The sequence below is a fragment of the Hyaena hyaena genome, unplaced genomic scaffold, assembly GCF_003009895.1.
Source record: "Hyaena hyaena isolate Hyena2069 unplaced genomic scaffold, ASM300989v1 scaffold_1794, whole genome shotgun sequence".
Classification (NCBI taxonomy): Eukaryota; Metazoa; Chordata; class Mammalia; order Carnivora; family Hyaenidae; genus Hyaena; species Hyaena hyaena.
In genome coordinates, this window is record NW_024082430.1 from 52,870 (window position 1) to 59,645 (window position 6,776).

At 46.7% G+C, this 6,776-nt stretch overlaps 1 pseudogene; it reads left to right on the plus strand.

Annotated features, from left to right (window-relative positions):
- Positions 1–2,873: 2,873 nt before the first annotated feature.
- On the plus strand, positions 2,874–5,932 carry LOC120226678 (annotated as a pseudogene).
- The last annotated feature ends 844 nt before the right edge of the window (positions 5,933–6,776 follow it).

A 6,776-nucleotide genomic window follows, 5' to 3' on the forward strand; every position in this document is an offset into this window, starting at 1 on the left:
CTAGCTCAGAGCCTGGATGGAGCCTGCTTAGGATTCTGTGTCTCCCTCTCTCTCTGCCCCTCCCCCACTCACACACTCTCTCTCTCAAAAATGAATAAATGTTTAAAAAATTTTTAATTAGTAAATAATGTAATGAAGAAGCTAATGCAGATCTGGACAAATGAACACCAAAATTTTCTTCCATCATGTTCTTACCTTCTTCCTTCCCACAACCTTAGACTCAAAACACACTAAATGATCCCAACAGAAAGGGACTCTAGACATAGAAACATTCTTCTCTGTCTGTCTGGTAAGGACATATTTTTCATCTGTTAAGTTCAGCCTCCAGAGGGTATTTAGATCAATGAGGAAAATAAGAGACCATCTAGGGAAACCAACCAAATCAGTGCTAATGATCAATACGGTGACAAGCATTCTAATCATTCATATCTATAAACGTAATTGGAAGTGTTGAGCATTTGAGGGGCACCTGGGTGGCTCTGTCAGGTGAGCGTCCTACTTTGGCTCAGGTCATGATCTCGCAGTCTGTGAGTCCAAGCCCCACATAAGGCTTGCTGCTGTCAGCCTCGCAGCACAGAGCCTGCTTCAGATCCTCTGTCCCTTCTCTCTGCACCCCCCTCCACTTGCACTCTCTCAAAAATAAATAGATATTTTAAAAAAAGAAGTGTTGAGCATTTGAAAAAAATCACTGTATTTTTTTACACGTGCAAAAATTTCCATATTAATTCATCTAAAGCATAGACCTCATTTTTATTTGAATTCTTTTCATTCTTCTGTTAATCTTTACCTCCTATCTCAACAACCATTCATTCCTAATGACTTCTACAGGGTACTAGTGGCAAAGCCAATCAATCATTGAATAATTATTTATAGAATGTGTAACATGTACTCAGCACTATACTAGAAGCCCGATAAACATAAAGAAAGTTTTTCTAATATTTCCCAAAGGCTTTTTTTCCTCATTAAAGAAGAATCTCAATGTTTCACAAACTTGCAATGTCCACTAACAACCTGTTGCCAAATCAAAGCTTGATGAAGGTACAGTCATGGTATGATCTTCTTTCCCTCGACAGAGGCTTCATACTGCTCTGTATTTGAAGAGGTGAGAGACTGTGATTTTATAGGATGCCCATGCTCAATTCAGGCTGTGTTCCTGATGTTCAGAATATGTGATCCTCAAGGAGCAGACACCCTTCTTGATTACTTCTGTTCACATAGCCAATGTGTCTTATCAAATGAGAGTGGCAAACAGAGCTATCCTTGCAGATCATGTAAAGCCAATTAGGACAAGCTCATCTATAGGGGCCATAGGTTTAAGCATGTCTCTACTCCCCACTCAGAACCTAGAAGAGTAAGACCCAAACTGTGTGGTTTTCAACTGCACTAGCTGGGTTGACTCTGTACACGTACATTTTCTGTGCTCTATAGAGGCTCATTTAAGCAGTGGAGAGGGGAGGACATATAGAGAGTAAAATCACCTAAATATGTAAAAGGAGACAGTGACAAGACCACACTCTCAAATAACTCATCAGTTAGTACTGGATTGTTACCATGTATAAAGTTCGCATCTATGCAAAGGACAACAGAATTCTGTTGTTTGACAAACTATGTATATGGGATCATCGGTATCGACTTACAGTGAGTCAAGACTGCAGAGTTCATGTTTCTCTTCCATTCAGCAGAAAATTCTGTGTTTCCTCGGCAACTGAGACTATTTGACTGGGCTTTCACTTTTCTTTCTACTTATAAAGTGCAAGCAGGGAAGGGGTCCTGCCATCTGGGAATTGGTTCAGAAACAGGTTTCTCTGCCGTGAGTACCTGAAATAACCCATTCGGTGCCTGCACAAAACCTTGTGCTTTCTTAGATTTATACTGTATCTCTATAGTCAAGTCTCAAGCAAACAATAAAAGGTAATTAAAACTGAGAAAGTAGTTTTAATGCCTGAATTATTTCTTCATCAGGAAGCTTGTAAAATTCAAGTAACTAAGAAGTTCTTACTCTTAACTAGGCAACATTATATTTTATTTTTCAGACCTAATAACTAATCTATATAAATGAAATAATAGAGAAAATACCTTTGTCCTATTAGGTTGAGTTTTCTCAGAAGCTGCAGCTTTGAAAAGAACTCTAAGCTGAAGCAAAAGTACAGGATTCAATCTCCTTTTCTACATTACCATGGGTGATTAGAGATCAGGATGAGAAGACAGTGGCCAAGGTGACAATTACAAATGTTTATGATTCCGGAGACAGAATGTCAAGTGCTGGTGGCCCTACTGTCCTCAACAGTATATTCTCATTTTTTTCATTATTCCACTTCCTCCCAAGTCAGGTCCATGTAAGAGCTGAAGCCTAGACTTCCTCTGCAGGAAGAAAGACAAACACAGCTCTTGACCTGGGGCTGTGGCTGAAGAGAAGCTACTTCAACGGAGGTACCTGGAAAGGCATCATGCAAACCGATATCCAACCATTTCGGCTTCCTTGTATATTTGCTATGGAACAGCTCCCACTTTGCACATCCTCTTCTGGATCAGACTCTAAGCTTTCTACCTTTATAAATAAATGTGCTCACTGTGAAACTGAACGTCTTTTCTCCATAACACTCCTTCTGATCTTTCCTCCACTCACACCTAATTATACTCCATACCTGGAAACACTCCATAATCAACCTTGGAAGGAACGATGGATAGCTGAGTGTACAGAGAGGACAAACCATGATTTACAATCTTAGTTTACTGGTTCACTACTCAAATACCAACATTTATGTGCTTTCTAAGTCTTGAGGGGTTCACTCTCTGCACACGAATGGCCATAATCCCTACTCACTCAGTTGAATAGTATACCCCCAAAATTAACGTCCACCCAGAATCTCAGAATGTGGCCTTATTTGGAAATAACATCTTTTCAGGTACAGTTAGTTACGTAAAAAGGAGATCCTGGTGACAGTGGACTAATAAGGACCTTATGAGAGAAGTAGATTCCCTAGTATCTTCAGAAAGAGGGCAGCCCTGCTGACACCTCAAGTTTGGATTTCTAGAATTATGAGAATCACTTTTTGTTATTTCAGGCTACTTGGTTTGTGGCAATTTGTGACAGCAGCCCCAGAAAACAAATCCATATACCTCAGGACACAAATGTTAGACACCCCTAGGCAGTTTCCTTGTTTTATATCACAGAAAAACAATTTTTTAATTTCATGAATTCAAAAAGAGAGAAATAAATCCTCTATAAATTACAGTACGTTTTTTTAAAAATAAGAACATATTTTCAAAAGAAATGGTACAAGATTCCTGGAGAATTCCCTGAAAGATCTTAATCATGACCACACACCATTTTACCTCCTCAGATAGGTATCATATAGGCAGGACAGACATAATGAAGACCAAAACTGAGATGGGTCTTTAAACTAGCCACCTAAGCAAGTTTTATGAGAACTTTTCAAGGAGATTAAACACATGTAAGAAACTCATAAAGATGGCTGAGAGACATAGACTCCTATAACACTACCCTCCAGAAAGAAAAAGAAAAAAGAAAGAACATATCAGTTAACGCAAACAATCCTTCAAAATTTCTTCCAGAAGCAGAACAATTAGGACCCCCAGAACTAACAAGGTGACGACGTCTCCTGACTCCTGGAGAAGAGGGCAGCGTAGGGGTAAAAACAAATTCAGGAAACCTTCACTGATCCCTCCAACTTGGAACAAACTCAACTCAATGGTATAGGAACTGCAAGGTGCAGAAACCTGGAATGTTCTTCTAAACACTCTTCTCTACTGCCACAGATTAAAGAGGGGTTCCTGGTAACCAAAGGCACCCAAAATGCACACTCCCCCCAAGGTGAAACATTCTCAAACTGAAAATGCCCTTCAGTGGAGAGGAATGTTCCCAGGAATGTCCCTTAAAATAACTATAGAGTGGCCTCCGCTGGTCGCAAGCTGGCCGGGCAGCTGCAGGTGACCTTCAGCTCTGGGGGGCGGAGGCAGACACTCGAAGGCCCAGGGTGGTAGCTGTGCTCCTGGGTCAGAGGGGGTCCCCGCCAGGCGGCTGGGCCATGGCGCACCTCGGGGTCCACGAGTTCCAGCACCTGATGAAGAAGCGCTTGGCGACCATCGGGCACAACCGGTCACAGGGCTCGGTGACCTGAGAATGGGCCATTCCAGCTTCATCTCGCGGCGCCACCTCCACGTCTTCACTCCCGGGGAGACAGCAGCTTCTCCCTGCAGTGCCTCTGCCACAACTGCGTCCAAGAACCCAAAACCCATGCGAACGTGCAAGCTGTGTGTCCGAGGCGCCGGCGCCCGGCACCGCAGCGCCGCACGTGTGTAAGTTCAGGTTCTGGGGCACCGACGTCAAGGTCACATTCGCTGCCCTGTCTAGTGAGAAGACAAAGAAGCTGGAGGCTCAGGGGTGAAGCCACGCAGGCTCACACCTCGCCCCTGACCGTCAGCATTCCAGAAACCACAGCCCACTTCATCGTCTCACCCCACGGCAACCGTCAGTGCTGCAAACTCCCACCCACCCAGGCCCCATCCCCACCCCCACCCCCACCCCCACCTCTGGGGAGCAGGGCCTTCGCGGTACAAAAACCGGCAGTGTGATACCAGCTGACCTCAATTTAAAGGCCGACAACTTGCAGCCAGAAAATGAAAAGGAGGCTTCCCCTGGAGACAGCACAGGGATGATTCAAAGCGGCCTTATTCCTATGCACAGTTAATCCTACAAGCAATTACAATGGCTCCTGATAAACAACTCACTCTAAATGGAATTTATACTCACGGCACTAAAAATCATCCACACTACAGGACTGCGGACAAGGGCTGGCAGGATTCAGTCTGCCACAGCCTCTCTCTTGAACCATTATTTCATCAAAGTACCACATTCCCAGGAAGAACTAGGCAAAGTCTCCTTCTGGAGGATAGATCCTGCTTCCGAAAGCAAATGAATAGAGCAGGCTTTTAGGAAAAGACGGTGCAGGGGCGTGCCTTGCTGCAGCACATCCCTCTGGGACCTCTCTCCTAAAGAAGTATCCCAGCCCCTCCCAGTCACACTGGAGTGCTGTCTGCTCACACCAGTGGTGCCCAGACCCCTGAGCACCTGTTGAAGGTTCATAGCCCCTCCCCCCCCACCTGGAGCCTGAGCCTGGCACTTCACAGTCCAAACCGGCTGTCATCCAAGACGCCTTCTTGGGCCTGCCCAAGAGTGCACCAGACCCACCTCTGTCTAGTTGGGCCATTTTAATTGCCACGCCGCAGCAGCAGCAGCAGCCGCCACCAGCAATCAGGCCTGTCACCTACAGTCACAGCCCCTGTGACCACCTCGACCTCAGAGCAGCTTGCCATGCAGATGATTCACATCATCCATCAGATCCCAGCAGCATCCATCACCAGTGTGGCCCGCCTGGCCCCAGTGAACACATACACTGTTGCCGACCAGTCAGTGGTCACTCAGGCAGCCGTGCTGGCCCCCCAGTAAGGCCGAGCCACAGGGAAATGAAGATCATAAAGAAGTAAAAGCAAAAGTAGAAGCTATTTCTGCGATTCGCCATGCCACACCCTATAGGCACTGCTAGCCAGGTCATTCAGATTTCAGAGACCACTCCTGTCCAGGTCAGCACCAGCGACCAATAAAAACTGTAACACAAAACGGGACTCACGTGGTGCCAATCCCTGCCACCGTCCATGGCCTGGTGAAGGATGTAGTGGTGGGTCCTCTGAAGGCTGGCAAGACATGCATCCGTGTCAGCCTCCCTGCCCACAGAGCACCGGAATTGGCAACCAGTCAGAGCAGCCCGAGCAGAAGCAGGTCAAGACAGAAGACACAAGAGCAACATCGTTGCCCCGAGCGTGGACCGCCGTCAGCTGCTGGCAACGAGAAGGACGTCCAAAACTAGTGACTGGGACCCCAGCATTCACTGGGGGAGCCTGCCTTGTGTGAATGGCCGTTTCGGTTCTTGCATTCCCCACAGAGGGCTCACGTGAGCATCCACGCTCAAATAAAGACAGCCAGAGGGAAGGTAGCAAGCACAGAGCAGTTTATTAGGGGCAGTACTACTCTCCCAAGAAGAGAGAGCAGGCAGGCCCAGAGGGGGCAACTGCCTGAGGGTACAGAGGTCCTCTTCTGGGGGGGAACCTTGGGCTATGGGGGATGGTCTCTAATATAGGCTGCTTCCTGTCTTTTTGGGGACTCCTCCCACAGGTTGGGAAGGGGAGTTTTTGAGTCTACAAAGTTTCTACCCAACAGTCATGGCAGCTTCTCCCTCCCCCCCACCAAGGCAGAGGTAGGCAGGGGGGCTACAACAGCAATGCAAATCCATTAAAATGAGTCTAGGGGTTACCCTGGAGCAGAAGAATAGGAGGAAAGCACGGGCTCCACACCTGTGGCTCTTGCTCGGTCTGCCCAGGGTCTTGAAAGCCACAAAGTCAGGATGCTGTGCCCCCAGGCTTCTAACGTATAACCTACTTATCGCCTTCCTTGCCTCCAGCCCATAGCTAGCTTACTGCCTAAACTTTCAGGACAGCGTTTCTTATTTTTATGTCAACTCTGTGCTACCCAAAGGAGACAGTGCCCTTCACCTATGCTGGGAGCACATTGTCTCGGTGGGTAGAGGGTGCTGCCATTGGACTTCACCTCAGCACTGGAAACACCAAAACCCAGGTGGCCTTAAGCCTCCTTAAAGAAAGAAGTCACACCCGAACAAAAGCACATGCAACAAAACCTGGTTGGGGAAGGGTCTCCCCACTGTGCTCAGCTTGTAATTCCCAAGCAGAGATTTGGGGTC